At 45.1% G+C, this 15,486-nt stretch overlaps 2 non-coding genes across 2 annotated transcripts; one reads left to right on the top strand and one right to left on the bottom strand.

Annotated features, from left to right (window-relative positions):
* Nucleotides 1-10,296: 10,296 nt before the first annotated feature.
* Nucleotides 10,297-10,378, top strand: trnas-gcu (transfer RNA serine (anticodon GCU)). Its single transcript has one exon. It is a non-coding gene; the product is annotated as a tRNA-Ser (tRNA).
* Nucleotides 10,379-13,680: 3,302 nt separating this feature from the next.
* On the bottom strand, nucleotides 13,681-13,753 carry trnav-uac (transfer RNA valine (anticodon UAC)). Its single transcript has one exon. It is a non-coding gene; the product is annotated as a tRNA-Val (tRNA).
* Nucleotides 13,754-15,486: the final 1,733 nt, after the last annotated feature.

Below are 15,486 nucleotides of genomic sequence, written 5' to 3'. Positions count from 1 at the left end.
GAATCAATCTCTCTGATGCTTTTCCTGTCTCTATAAGAATGGGGCATTTCTGCCATCTCCAATCTGTGCTTTGCCTCAGTTTGAGTCTCTCCATTGGTATTATTCCCTCTTCCCACTGAGCTACATGGGTGTCTCGTTCCACAGTGACTGAAGCACTCTCACACAAATAGCCTTTGTTGACCTGCAGCTGGGACTTTCTTTTATGCACTGTTAGATTAAAGTGCCACAGTTTTAACGCCATATAAAAATTTGCTGCTGAGATGAACGGTCGGTCTGTTAAAAGGAATTAGAGTGAATATTAATATTATTTATGGTTCTTGTTACAGTCATAGAAAAGTACAACACAGAACAAGACCCTTCGGCCCATCTAGTTTGTGCTGAACTATTTAAGCTTTCTACTCCCATATCCCTACCATCCAGGTACCTACACAAACCTCTTAAATGTTGAAATTGAGGTCACGTTCACCACTTGTGCTGTCTGCTCATTCCACACCCGGATGACCTTCTGTGTGAAGAAGTTTCCAGTCATGTTCCCCTCAATATTTCACCTTTCACCCTTAACCCATGGCCTCTTGTTGTTGTCCCACCCCATCTCAGTGGAGAAGGCCAGCTTGCATTTACCCTATCTTTACCCCTCATAATTGTGGTACACCTCCATCAAGTCTCTCCTCAATCTTTTACATTCCAAGGAATAAACACCTAGCCTGTTCAATCTTTCCTTATAACCCAAGTCCTCCAGACCTAGCAACATCCTTATGAATTTTCTCTGGACTCTTTCAACCTCTTTTTCATCTTTCCTGTAGGTAGGTGACCAAAACTGTACACAATACTCCAGATTAGGCCTCACCAATGTCTTGTACAATGTCAACATAACATCCATCTCCTGTACTCAGTACTTTGGCTTACGAAGGCCAATGTGCCAAAATCTTTCTCTCCATCCCTATCTAAATGGGGCATCACTTTCAGTGAATTATGGACCTGTATTCCCAGATCCCTTCCTTCTGCAGCATTCCTCAGTGCCCGACCAGTCACTGTGTAAGACCTTGTTCCTACCAACATGCAACGGTTCACACTAGTCTGCATTAAATTACATTTTCCATTTCTCAAACTATTTCCCAGCTGGTCCAAATCACACTGCAAGCCATGATAGTCTTCCTCACTGCCCACTACACCCCAATCTTGGTGTCATCCACAAATTTGCTGATCCAGTTAACCACACTATCATCCAGATTACTGATATAGATGACAAACAACAACAGATCCAGCACCGATCCCTGTGGCACACCACTAGTCACAGGCCTCCAGTCACAGAGGCAACCACCTGCTACCACAACTTTGGCTTCTCCCAAAGCCAATGTCTCATCCAATTTACCATCTCATCTTGAATGCTGAGTGACTGAACCTTCTTGACCAACCTCCCATATGTGACTTTGTCAAGTGCCTTGCTAAAATCCATGTAGACAACATCCACTGCATTGTCTTCATCCACTTTCCCGATAACTTCCTCGAGAGACTCTATAAGATTGGTTAGACATGACCTACCATGCACAAAGCCATGCTGCCTATCCTTAATCAGTCCACATGTATCCAAATATATATTGATTTCCTGCACATACTTTCTAATAACTTCCTCACAACTGATGTCAAGCTCACCAATGTAGAATTTCCTATTTATTTTTAGAGCCTTTCTTGAATAGCAGAACAACATTGGCTGTCCTCCAATCCCCCAGTGTCTCACCTGTCACTAAGGATGATTTAAGTATCTCTGCTTGGGCCCCAACAATTTCTGCACTTGTCTTCCGCAGGGTCCCAGGGAACAACTTGTCAGGCCCTGGTGATTTATCCACGCTTATTGGCCTTAAGAAAGCAAACACCTCCACCTCTGTAATCTGTACAGGGTCCACGAAGGTGATGCCACTTTGCCTCACTTCTATAGACTCTGTGTCCATCCCCTGAGCAAATACAGATGCAAAAATACTATGTAAAATCTCCCCCATCTATTTTGTCTCCTCATATAAATTACCATTCTGATCGTCCAGAGTGGGCATGTTTCTGCACTGACTTTCTCCATGTTTCTGTGACACAGAAGCTGGCCAAACTTGATTGGAAGGGAAACTGGTAGGAATGACAACAGAGCAGCAATGGCTGGAGTTTCTGTGAGCAATTCGGGAGCTGAGTGATAGACACATCCCAAAAAAGTGGAAGCATTAGAAAGGCAGGAGGACACAACCATGGCTGAAGTGAGAAGCCAAAGTCAACATAAAAAACAAAGAGAGTGCAGATAATGAGCAAAAAAGATTGAGAAGCTTTTAGAAACCAACAGAAGACAACTAAAGAAAGATGAGCTCAGGGTGTGGAAATATGATATTGTAGTCATTAATGTGTTTTGGTAGCACCCAACAGCCTGAGGCATTTACAGGAACAAAATAACTGGGGCTTCAATATCTCTTGAAAACCAAGGTTCCCTGCACTAGTTACAATTCAACTTTTATTTTGACAGGCACATACAAACTCTACACCCTCAAAATTTCACTTCTGAAGAACTCCAACTTACCACGTACTCCTTTGCCAGAAAACAGCCTGTCCCTATCCACACTTGTCAAATCCTTGCAAATACCTTAAAAATTGACTTTCTCCAATTTAGAATCTCAACCCGTGGTCCATACCTCTGTTTTTTCCGTATTTACTTGGAATCGCATGGCATTATGATCACTAGACATAACGTGTTCCCGTACACTAATTTCAGTCACCAGCCCTGGACCATTTTCTAATAGCTTACTGCACACTTCAACATCGGAAATTTTACATACTAATTAAGGCACATTTGACAACTAGTCCTTTTACAGTATGGGAGTCCCAGTCAATATATGTGTAAGGGGTTTCTTCTTTTATGTTACTGTGTACGGTAACCAAAATGGCTTCTTTGTTATGTTAACTGCTGAGAAAGTTTTCTCTCTAGCTGCTTGTTTGGGTTACAAAGAGAGTAGTATTCAGTTGCTAACCAATTGGGATAGACGTTATTTTTCCTTGTGTGTCTGTAAGCTAGTGTGATGCGCGGGCTTTGGCGCAGAAGGCACGATGGGGACAGAGACAGTGGACACGATGCTGTGGGCTGGCTGATAGGATGGACCACGAGCCAGAGTCCAAGGCCCAGGGTCTTCAGCGAGGAGAGGAGACGAAGACATACTCGTGTGGAGCGTCTGGTCGACCACTGTGGTTGGTCCCAGGCGGCGGGTCGAGGTGGTCGGAGGGGATTGAATGGTGGAAAGAAGACCCCGTTACTTGAGATCCAACTGTTGTGCACAAAGTGAACTTTGATAAGTTTGGCGCCTTTTATTTCCTTTTATATTTTATCTCTATTAATTACATAGTTCCAGTAATATCTATAAATTGTAATCATTTAATGGCATATGCTGTATTGTCTGTTATTTTGCGGGAATGTCACTGATCCTTGAATGTGGAGGCGGAGATGCTGGAGAAGACAGCGCACCATACGCTACAAGAAGAGCCCGGTCACGTGTCCATGTCCGTGATTAATTTGAAGGTACAAAACCTAATCTTCTAACTGGCCACAGCATCCACACAAACTTGATTACCCAGTTTGGCGGGGCCGAAGGCTGCTTCCCCTAGATGAAAGCGAGTTGAGCGAGCTGAGGTTTACCAGGGGGCTACATATGGGAAGTTATAATCACTTACAATATCAACTTTTGTTTCTTGGTATAGTCTGTGAACTCTCTACAAATTTGTTCCTCTGAATCCCTCAGACTGTTGGGTGCAACCAGCTCCCAGTGATGCCTACAATATCATAATTCCATGCCCTGGGCTCATCTGGCTTTCCTACAATGCTTCTTGCATTGTGATATACACAGCTCAGCACATTCATCGCACCATGCTCAACCTTCTGATTGCTGACTTCATCTTAGGTCTGAACAAATCTGTCTGGTGTCCAGGAAACAACCTCTCCCTCAATGTCAGAAAAACAAAGGAGCTGATTGTGGACAACAGGAGGAATGGAGACAGGTTAACCCCCGTTGACACCAATGGATCTGGGGTTGAGAGGGTGAACAGCTTTGAGTTCCTCGGCATAAACATCAACGAGGATTTAATGTGGTCTGTACATACCGGCTGTGTGGTGGAAAAGGCACAACAGCGCCTCTTTCACCTCAGACAGTTGAAGAAGTTTGTTATGGGCCACCAAATCCTAAGAACACTCTATAGGGGCAATATTGAGAGCAATCTAATTGGCTGCATCACTGCCTGGTTTGGAACTGTACTTCCCTTAATGGCAGGACTCTGCAGAGAGTGGTGCGGACAGCACAGCGAATCTGCAGATGTGAACTTTCCACTGACAGGACATTTACAGAAACAGCCACCAACTGTTCTAGCTGCTATCATCTGGGAAACGGTACCACAGCGTAAATGCCAGGATCAACAGGCTCCGGGACAGCTTCTTCCAGCAGGACATCAGACTGATTAATTCATACTGATAGAACTGTATTTCTATGTTATATAGACTGTCCTATGTACAAACTATTTGTTATAAGTTACTATAAATTACACATTGCACATTTAAACGGAGATGTAACGTAAAGATTTCTACTCCTCATGTATATGAAGGATGTATGTAATAAAGTCAATTCAATTCAATTCACCCTCTCCACTATCTGTTCTGTCATTCTGGCTCCCGCCCCCCACCCCCCTGCAACTTTACTTTAACCAACACTCCCACCCCCACACTAGCAATAGCAAGCCTTACCACTAGGATATTAGACCTCTGCTAGTTTTATTTCCCAAACTAACTAATCCCCTATCACCACTCTGACTTTCCTCTGCAAGGTAATTCCCCCCCCCCCCCCACTGCCCAACAAGTTTCTAAAGTGGTCCATCTGCTGTTGTGAGGGATGGCAACAAGAGCACTCTGCGATGGCTATTTAACCTCATTCCCCTTCCTGACTCTCACCCAGTTTCCTGTGTCCTGCACCTTGGGTGTAACTCACCTCTCTTCATGTTATATCTATCATCCCTTCTGACTCCCAGATGATCTGGAATTCATCCATTTTGAGTTCCAACTCCTTAAAGTGTAGCTGGATACACATCTTGTAGGTGATGGTGTCAGGGACACTGGAGGTCTCCCCACCTTTCCACCAATGCCCCCTCAAATTTGTAATGACAAGTGTGTGCAAATATCTTGCGCTGTGCAATTTTTAACAGTAACAAAAATGTGCACACTGAATTTTATATAGAGAGGTATTGATTTTAACAGTTAGCAAATCACAATCAATAAGAACTTTGATCTCCCCTAGGTTTGATCATGTTCATCTGCACTCTCACACAACCTATGTAGCAGGCCTGTAGCGGGTAATGAAGGATCTTCTCAACAGAAATTTTGCACACTGTCCATATCTGATTTGCTCGTAAAATGATACTTTAAAAAGTCAGATTTCCCAATATCACTCACTTCTTCCCACTTGCAAATTCTCCAGCAACTTTTGCATTGCCACAATACACACAGGTAATACCATTTTCTGTATTGTACATAAATATCTCTCCTGAACCCTCCCCCAGGTGACTGATGGTGGTGAACTCATTGATGGCAATGCCAATGAATATGAAGGGAAGGGCAGCAGTCTGTCTCATTGGAGTCTGGCACGTTTGTTATGTGAAAGCTACATGTTGCCCAGGACAAAGGTGTTTGATATCATTATGTAACCGGACAGAATGGGTCAAAATATGTTCCCACGGGTAGAAACGTCCAGAACAAGAGGAGGTAGAACAAGCAACACACACAAAATGCTGGAGGAACTCAGCAGGCCAGGCAGCATCTATGGAAAATAGTTCTATTTTACCTATTTTATGTGTGTTGCTTGGATTTCCAGCATTTGCAGAGTTTCTTTTGTTTGTGGTTGAAGGTAGAACAAAGGAGATTTTCTCAGCTACTGATCTAAAAGATTTTGTTCCCTTTCCCCGAGTTCCTAATCCTTGTATTTAGACAGCTGGAGCTCAGCTCTGTCTGAAAGATCCATCGGTTCCCGCTCCCTCATCAGCCGGAAGCTCCCCGGGGCCCGTGTACGGATGGTGGGGCTGAGAGAGAGAGAGAGAGGGAAGAGAACAGGACTGCCCCGGGATTGCGGGCCACGGTGGCAGGAGCAATTGCCCCTCAGTCAGAGTCGAAACCCCCCGCCCGGAATATGCCCTTACCTGTAGCTGATCGTTCCGCGGCCTTTTGTGTACTGCGCGCATGCGTAATATTCGGGAAAGTCAACAACCCTGACGCCTGCGCATTTAATCGGTGCTGCAGCGCGGGCGTTATTTTTAAGGCACCGCTTTCTGGGTGATCACGCTGACTTTAGGTTTCTGCAGGCACCGGTTCCATGTCCATGCCTCACTGTGTTTTGTGTGTAGAAAACTCAGCAGCTGTTTTCACGCAGAAAGCAGCTTCCATAAATAATATACGCAATATCAACAGGCATTTCGCGTGTCAGGAGCCAAGGTACAATCCTCTTACAAAATGCAGATATAAAACACAAGAGATTCTGCTGTTGCTGGAAATGTAGACACACACACACACACACACACACACACACACACACACATACTATTCTGGATGAACTCTGCAGTTCGGGCAGCAACTAAGCAGAGGAGTACACAGTCTAGCCATGCCGAAGGGGCTCGGCCTAATCGTTATCTATTTATTCCTCTCCACATTTGCGGCCTCATCTGTTGATTTTCTCCAGTATTTTGCAGACATTAACCACCTTTTTAAAAATCAATCAGCATCCAAATGTTTCTGTAGCCACATCCTGCTGGTCTGATTCCTCTTCTTCCTCCTCCTCCTCATAAACTCTAGACCCCATCTCTTTCTGGAGCCCCAAAGCCCTGACTCAGGTTGGCAACTCTTTGGTTTCTGCCTCTGCTCCATCGAAGATTCACTCGCTAGTCTGCTGTCAGACTTTAGAGGTGCATTGCAACAACCCAGCTGTCTATGGCACAGTCCTTTGGAAATGAGTGAAAATGATAGAAAACGTTGAAAAAAGCGGGGAAGGAGGAGTTTAACCACCTCAGTTCAGAGCTCTAAAGAACATCAAAACCACAGTGAGTTCATCGTCTTATTCAGCCTGGAGACAATCATGCAGGAAATTCATGCAGGTGTATAGGATGATGAGAGGCATTGGTCGTGTGGATAGCCAGAGGCTTTTCCCAGGGCTGAAATGGCTAACACGAGGGGCATAGGTTTAAGCTGCTTGGAAGTAGGTACAGAGGAGATGTCAGAGCTAAGTTTTTACACAAAGAGTGGTGTGTGTGTGGAAAGCACAGCCAGCGATGGTGGTAGAGGTGGACACAATAGGGTCTTTTAAGAGATTCTTAGATAGATACATGGAGGTTAGGAAAATAGAGGGTTATGCAGTAGGGTAATTCTAGACAGTTTCTAGAGTAAGTTACATGGTCGACAAAACATTGTGGGCCAACGGGTCTGTAATGTGCTGTAGATTTCTATGATTCCATGAAATTCAAAGAAAATCTCCTATCCCACGGAGTAGTAACTAGTTGCAACCTGTCATCACAGGGAGAGTGAGAGGGGAACGGCAGGGATAGATTTTCATATACTGATATGGAACAGAAACCTGGACAGGGACCAGATGGGCCGACTGGCCTCTCTAGTGTACATTGTGAGTGTGGTAGATACAGTAAGTACCTGAGACACGGGATTTGATACAGAACTGATTTATCTTTCACAGATCCACAATATTAAACATCAGTCTGGTTTAAGGCTAACATCAGCAGAACAGACTCCTCCAATACTCAGTGACCAGGGTTCAGTCCTGGGTGCGATGAGCAGCCGCAAGAACTGCAGAATCTGACAGTAACAGTCCCTCATGAACCTGCAGCTGACTTCAGTCACTGTGATGGTTAAACATTTAACACAGGGCTGATTTGAATTAAAAAATACCATGAGAGGTCATCTATTGCATCCAGTGCTCCCGATGCGGCCTCCTCTACATCGGTGAAACCCGATGCAGATTGGGGGACTGCTTTGTCGAGCACAATAGACAGGATCTCCTGGTTGCCACCCACTTCAACTTTGCTTCACATTCCCATTCGGATATGTCCATACATGGCCACCTCTACTGCCATGATGAGGCTAAACTCAGGTTGGAGGAGCAACACCTCATATACCGTCTGGGTAGTCTCCAGCCCCTTGGTATGAATATTGAATTCCCCAACTTCCGGAAATTCCCGCCCCCGCCTTTCCCCTATCCAAGTTTTACTCTGCCCCCTCCCCCTGCTGCCTACCACCTCCCTCATGGTCCCACCTCCTTCTATAACCATTTAACCATATAACAATTACAGCACGGAACCAGTCCATCTCGACCATTCTAGTCCGTGTCGAACGCTTACTCTCACCTAGTATGTACCACACAACCAGCACACCATCCTTCGAATCCATATTCTTCCCCATTTCCTCGATTGGTAAATGCTGTTTGATGCTCTCCAAACGGAAGCACTTAGCCTGGGCTGCCACTGCGGCCTCTTCAACCTCCGGCAATCGAGATGTCCTCTGACTCTTTGACTCCTCGACCTCCACCCGCAGTCGCAGCAGTTCTGACCCACGCTCCGTGTCCATCTCTATCTGGGACGCAATTACACCACCAGCTTCTTCCAATCTGTTCTGGGTCGATTTCTTGAGCTTCTGCTGATCCTTTCGAAGGTTGGTCATTGCAGCGTCTCTTTGGATTAATTCATCAGTAATGACCGCAGTTTCGGCTCGGAATACCGTTTCCCCGTCTCCACTTTGATGAGCATGGACTCCAATCCTTCAATGGTTGTCCCAAAATTGCAGCACTCAGTCTCCATTCTGCATTTCTGAGCGTTCAGTTCAGCGGTACAAATCTCCTCTCTCAGCCAAACACTCAGGATCTGCGTCCTTCTCCAGAGCTGGCATTCGTCCAAAGAAAGTTTTACTTAGTTTATCCCTAGTCTCCCGGGATCCCTCACTCGCCTCAATTCATAGCTTTCCATGGTGAATCCCAATGCTAGCAGATCATCCAAATACACCAAAACTCCAAACAGGTCCACATCCCCCGTCCCCCGCGGGAAGGTTGCAAGGGCTCCGGATATGCCCTGTGGCATCTTTTCGGACTGAAAGAATCCTAGGGGACCTATAACTGCCGTCTTCTCCTCATTGGCCTCACTCATCGGGATCTGGCAACATCCACTCCTCAGATCCAGCACATTAAACCACATCGCACCATTCAGACAGACCATCGCGTCTTCGGCCATCAGACCCGTATTCAGGTCAATGACAGTGCGCCTTGTCAGAGTCCTATAATCCACACACACGTCCTTCACGGCTGCAGGGGCCAGTCGCCGCGACCTCTCTCTCACCGAGGTGTCTTCAGCGGTCAACTCCCCTCCTTCGTGGTATTTGGAGCTTCCACTAAGAGGGTCTCACCCTCAGATACTTCCCCCAGGCCGTACCACCATCGGCTCTCGTTTAAATTCGGTACCGGCCCAATGCTGCTACACACGTCCAGATGAAAGTTCGGCCAATGTTGTTCATATCACTACATTTTGCGACTTTCATTTACAAGGATTTAATATTCTGTATCTCTGTTTCTCTTACATAAAAAGCCATCCTTAAAGGCACGCGCCTCTGACTTTTCAGGCGGCCCTAAATTCTGGGAGTGGAATCAGCAAAATGGTCCAGTTCATTCAAAACATCATCGGGCGTGATTTCTTTTTATATATCATATGCATATACCAGAACCGAGCAGCCATGCATTGTGTCGGTTAAGGTTGGGATATTCAGATCTGCTGCCGCAGACAGAGCTAAGTGCTCTTCAGCGTTTCTGTAATTTAATAGCTATCGGGTTCTCATAATTGCCAATACACGAAACGCTATTGTTTTGGAGCCAGATGATAATTTACGATAATATGTGTTTCTTGAAATCAAACAATTTGATAAACAAGTTACTAGACGTTTACTAAATTCGATATAATTTTATCTCACTGCACTACCCAAAACACACTATTTCTTAGAGCTACAGCACACGGAATCGATCAATTTGGCATAGCACGGCGGTGGCGTCTGAAATGCCAGTAATAGCTAGTTCTGTTTTTCCCTATGGTTAGCACCTATCCCACTAAGTCTTTCTTCCCAATATCCAGAAATTCTGGTAAGCATCACAGGCAAAGTAAATAGAAATGGTATCTGAAAACAAATATTTCGAACATAAGAGGAGTTTCTAAGTGCTGTGAAGAAATTCAGAATTTTGTAACACAAGAGACAGAAGAACAGACGAGGTGGCCGAGAGGTTAAGGCGATGGACTGCTAATCCATTGTGCTTTGCACGCGTGGGTTCGAATCCCATCCTCGTCGTGACCTCTTTATGTGAGGGGCCATCTGTTCAACTATTACTGTACTTTAAAGCTTCCAAGTCTCCAATATTTGCCAGATAGTTTGCTTTGTGAGTCATGAAAAATAATGTTCACAATTGGAATTTGTCTCCAAATTTGGTCATTTGGAGAGGAATTAGGCCATTCCGCCCATCGGGTCTGCTCTGCCGTTCCAGCATGGCTGATATACTATCCCTTTCAACCCTATTCTCCTGCCTTCTCCTCGTCATATGTGACCCCCTTACTGATCATGAAACTGTTAATATATCGAATGACGTGGCTTCCACAGCTATCTGTAGCAATAAATTCCACAAATTCACAACCATCAGGCTACAGAAATCTCTCCTTGCCCCAGTTCGAAAATGACTTCCTTATATTCTGGGCTGGTTCCCTCTATTCTTAGACTTCTCCACGACAAGAAGCATCCTCTCCATGTCCACTATCTCCAGGCCTTTCATTATTCGATAAGTTTCAATGGGATACCCGCGTCATTCTCCGAAACTACAGCAAGTATAGTCCCAAAGTCATTAAACGCTCTGCATATTTCGCCTTGTAATTCCCAGGATCATTCTGGCGAATGTCTCCTGGGCCCTTTCCAATGCCAGCACACCCGCTTTTGGTTAAGGAACACACGCTGCTCAATAGATTCCAACTGCGGTCTGACCAATGCCTTACAAAGACTCAGCATTACATCCTTGTTCTCCTTTTCCAGTTCTCTCGAAATGTAAACTGTCACTGCATTTCCCTTCGTTAATACTGAGCCAACCTGCAAGTTGATCTTTCGGGAATCCTGTACCAGGTCTCCCGCTTCCTTCTACACATCTGTTTTCTGAACATGCTCGCCGTTTAGAAAATAGACCACGCCTTTATAGCTTCTGCCTAAGTGAATGACCATACACTTCCCAATATAATTTTACATCTCTCTCCTAATCAGTTCAGTTCCTTCTGCCAAGGTCCTGCTGATCAATACTCACACAACATAACCATCAACCTATATTTATACCGTTTGCAAACTGGCCAGAAAACTATCAATCCCCTTATTCAGATTATTGACATATAACGTGAAAATAAGTGGTCCAAGCACCAACTGGTCACCGGCAGCCGACAAGAAAAACGCTCCATTTAATTCCACTCGCTGCCTCCGGCCATTCAGCCAATCTTCGATCCATGCTAGTATAACTCCCGTAAGACCATCGGCTCTCCTCTTGTTAAGAAACCTCAAGAGTTGCACCCTGTGACATTCCTTCTGATTTTCTAGGCCAGCAACATCCACTGACCCTTCTCCATTTATCCTGTCTGTTATTTCCTCGAGGAATTCCAACAGATTTGTCAGGCTAAATTTCCCCTGAGGAACACCATGCTGACTTTGCCCTATTTTAATATGTGCCTCGAAGTGCCCCGAAACTTCATCCTTAATAATGGACAATATCGTCCTAAACACGGAAGAAGACTAACGGGCCTAACATTTCCTGTAACACAGATAAAAGTTGCTGGTGAACGCAGCAGGCCAGGCAGCATCTCTAGGAAGAGGCCAGGCAGCATCTCAGGCCGAGACCCTTCGTCAGGACTAACTGAAGGAAGAGCTAGTAAGACATTTGAAAGTGGGAGGGGGAGAGGGAGATCCAAAATGATAGGAGAAGACAGGAGGGGGAGGGATGGAGCCAGGAGCTGGACAGGTGATTGGCAAAAGAGATATGAGAGGATAATGGGACAGGTGGCCTAGGCAGAAAGAAAAGGGGGGTGGGGGAAACAGAGGATGGGCAAGGAGTACAGTGAGGGGGGACAGAGGGATAAAAAGGAGAGTGAGAGAAAGAATGTGTGTATAAAAATAAATAACGGATGGGGTTAGAGGGGGAGATAGAGTATTAGCGGAAGTTAGAGTAGTCAATGTTCATGCCATTAGGTTGGAGGCTTCCCGGACAGAATATAAGGTGTTGTTCCTCCAACCTGAGTGTGGCTTCATCTTGACAGTAGAGGAGGGCGTCGATAGACATATCAGAATGGGAATGGGACGTGGAATTAAGATGTGTTCAGAATGGGAATGGGAATGGGAATGGGAATAAAATTTCTTGTCTTTTGTTTCTCTCCCTTTAAAGAGTGGAGAGACATTTCCAATTTTCCAGTTCTCCTGAACTGTTCCAAAGTCTGCTGTTCCTTGAACGATCAGTACAAATGCGCCTACAGGGGAAAATGTGTGAGTGTCACTATAAGTTCCGATGTTTATCAGTTTCCCCATTCAGCCTCCGTCTCTTCGCAACGATGAAGGGCGGATGGAGGTGCATGCGGAAATTCTGAACTGGGAGTTGAGCGCACAGATCCCGAAGCAGGTGATTTTCAAACCTTCCTGCAGAACACGCGTCAGAAACGTTTAAACACAGCGCGGTGTCGATTAATACTCGAGTGTACCGAACTGATATCAAAGACAGATCGAGCGGAGTATGTTCTCGTCATCCGATTCCGGAGACAGCAGAAGAGCGGCACAACGTCCGGACCGAGTAAGTGAAATGCATCAACCGCGGCCACGCAGGCGAGGAATCTACAAGTAAAACACAAACTGAAGGAATTTCCATACAGCGCATGAATACTGTGGGCGGCACCGATTAAACCGCGATTTCCCCACCCATCTGTCTCTTTACTTCCGATGTACAGTTTTATGTTTTCTCCCTTCCATTCTGCTGATACCTCCGGATACATTTTGACTGACATTTCTGCAACTTCAGTGATACATATTTCATATCGACTGTGGGCAGATTGGAACATCAGTGGTAAGTCCGCCATCAAGGCATTGAATAATGTACGTAACAGTGGCCGGTTTGATGAGGATAACTGACCCTTATGTTTTAATAATGTAATAGAGGTAACAGGGTGCCGAGGGAACATCGGGAGCTATGTGTTGAGTCACAGGGCAAAGTGTATACCGAAATATAAACTTATTCGTGACGTTAACGACGAAGGAAAGAAAAAACATCACTGGTTAATTACTCATCTGCATGCACGCGTGGGATATTCCGTAAGTAGTTACATGTTGCATCAATACTCAGCAAGACCGACATATTAAAATATAGTGACTATAACTCTATACCGATATACGATCTCGCATCATCATCTTGTCTCGAAACAAAACGGTTCCCAATTCCGTTACTCTGTAGATTATGCACGAGATTTTTGAGCATCCCTTTTCAATTTCCCGCAGGGGTATACCCATGATAATAAATGTAAATACGAACGTAAAAGTTCCCGGGATCTTTGAGATCACGTGCCTCCTAAATCCTGGAGCCTAAAGGGTGTTTCTATCCAGGATTGAACTGGAGACCTTTCGCGTGTAAAGCGAACGTGATAACCACTACACCACAGAAACGCTGCCAGGAGCTCAATGTTCTACGCTTTTGAGCATTGACCAGACACCCTGCACCTCCGACTGTCTATTTATTCATCCTGCTCTTAAGGACAATTTTTTTCTGCCCGCAAGCAATAAAAAAAAGAAATTTTGCCCACTCTTCGTTCCCACTTCAGGAACAAGGGCCAACTTTATAGGGCATATTTATTAAAATCACGACGAATTTGCTGTGATGTTTTGGTCAGGGCGCAACATCCAACAACACCCGACCGTACCTCTTCCTAGAGATGCTGCCTGGCCTGCTGCGTTCACCAGCAACTTTTATGTGTGTTGCAACAAAAAACGTATCGGCCGCTGCAGTGTCCTTCAGTCAACACATGGTGGCTCCCCGCCTCTCAAGGATAATTCAGCTGTAATTTTGACATTTCTCGCTATAGATTAGTTCTTCGCTAGTCTTCGCCAATCTTCCGTTCTCGTCACTCTCGCCAGAACGTTAATGGAAGGAAATAATTCATAGACAACGGAAATAGTGAAAACAAGAGGAAATAGTATCTGTAGAGTCAGAAACCAATGTCTTTAGCCCCGCCTAGTGCACAAGCGAGCTATTATTAAACACACGATCACACTAATGTTTCATTAATTCCATCTTAATCTTCATTTTCCAATCTGTTCCGTCGTATCTGAACCAGACCCACTCATCTGCGGATAATCAAACAACCTCTTTTGGATGGAAAATTATATTAATCACAATAACCATCAGGAAGCGAGCCCCGTGTGACAGGAGAGCGGGAATGTGAGCATTTTACAGCAGTGCTGAGTCGGTCACATCAGAGGTCGTAGGTCACAGAGAGCCTGAAGGATCTGATAATCGGCGTGTCAGTAGATTTGGTGGAGGGCTCCATTCTTTAACAGCAGCTTGGTAAAGCAAGTCAGAAATCGGATTACACTGGACATGGAAGAACTGATTTATAATTCTGTTCCAGAATGGAATCGTCTCAACTGCAGGTTTCAATAGTTTAGTGTGAAAAGTAACCAAGGAATTGCCCATTTCCGGACCTTTCAGTTTTCATTCCGTGCGCTCACCTTGTATTGTAACGACAGCCGCAATGACATGGATAATTCCTCCAGTTTAACCCCATGTCAGGGTGCTGGAAGGTGGAGTTCGATACTGTCCTCCGAGCATTTGCGGCGCGGCGCCTATGCTGGGTACATCGCATGTGGCGCGGTTTCACTGGGTAACTGATAGCTTGCATATTGGCCGTGACTCCACCTTTGATTTAATGTCATGTACAGCAGGAACAAATCCATGCGGGGTTTTATCGGGATTATGGACAGTATATTGTTTTAATTTACGCTGGCAGATCAGTGCACATATTTATTACGTGAGTGAAACGTGGACGTGACTCCGTTCAATGCAGAGGTAATTTTAGCAACGTGGAGAAACTGTAATGGTGTTTCTATCGCATGTTTCAATGAGGGGCGGACTTTGGTGGACAGAGAGATTCTCTCCTCGACCTGTTCTTTTACGCTGGGTTAACCTATGTAAAGAACAGATTGGCTTCAATGATGAGAGCTCCGGCCAGTCTGTTTGGAGAGTGGATGGTCAGTTCTTTCCAAAATTAATTACAACATGAGGACTCCACTTGTAAAAAACAATCTACATTCAATTTAGTGACACAATCTTAGCCACTGTTTTACTGCGCTGGGGTGGAAGGAGAATCGATGTACGGGATCATCAGAGGTATGAGAGATTT

This window comes from Mobula birostris, chromosome 13 (genome assembly GCF_030028105.1).
Source record: "Mobula birostris isolate sMobBir1 chromosome 13, sMobBir1.hap1, whole genome shotgun sequence".
In the NCBI taxonomy this organism is placed as follows: Eukaryota; Metazoa; Chordata; class Chondrichthyes; order Myliobatiformes; family Myliobatidae; genus Mobula; species Mobula birostris.
This window is presented reverse-complemented; position numbering and strand designations above follow the sequence as displayed.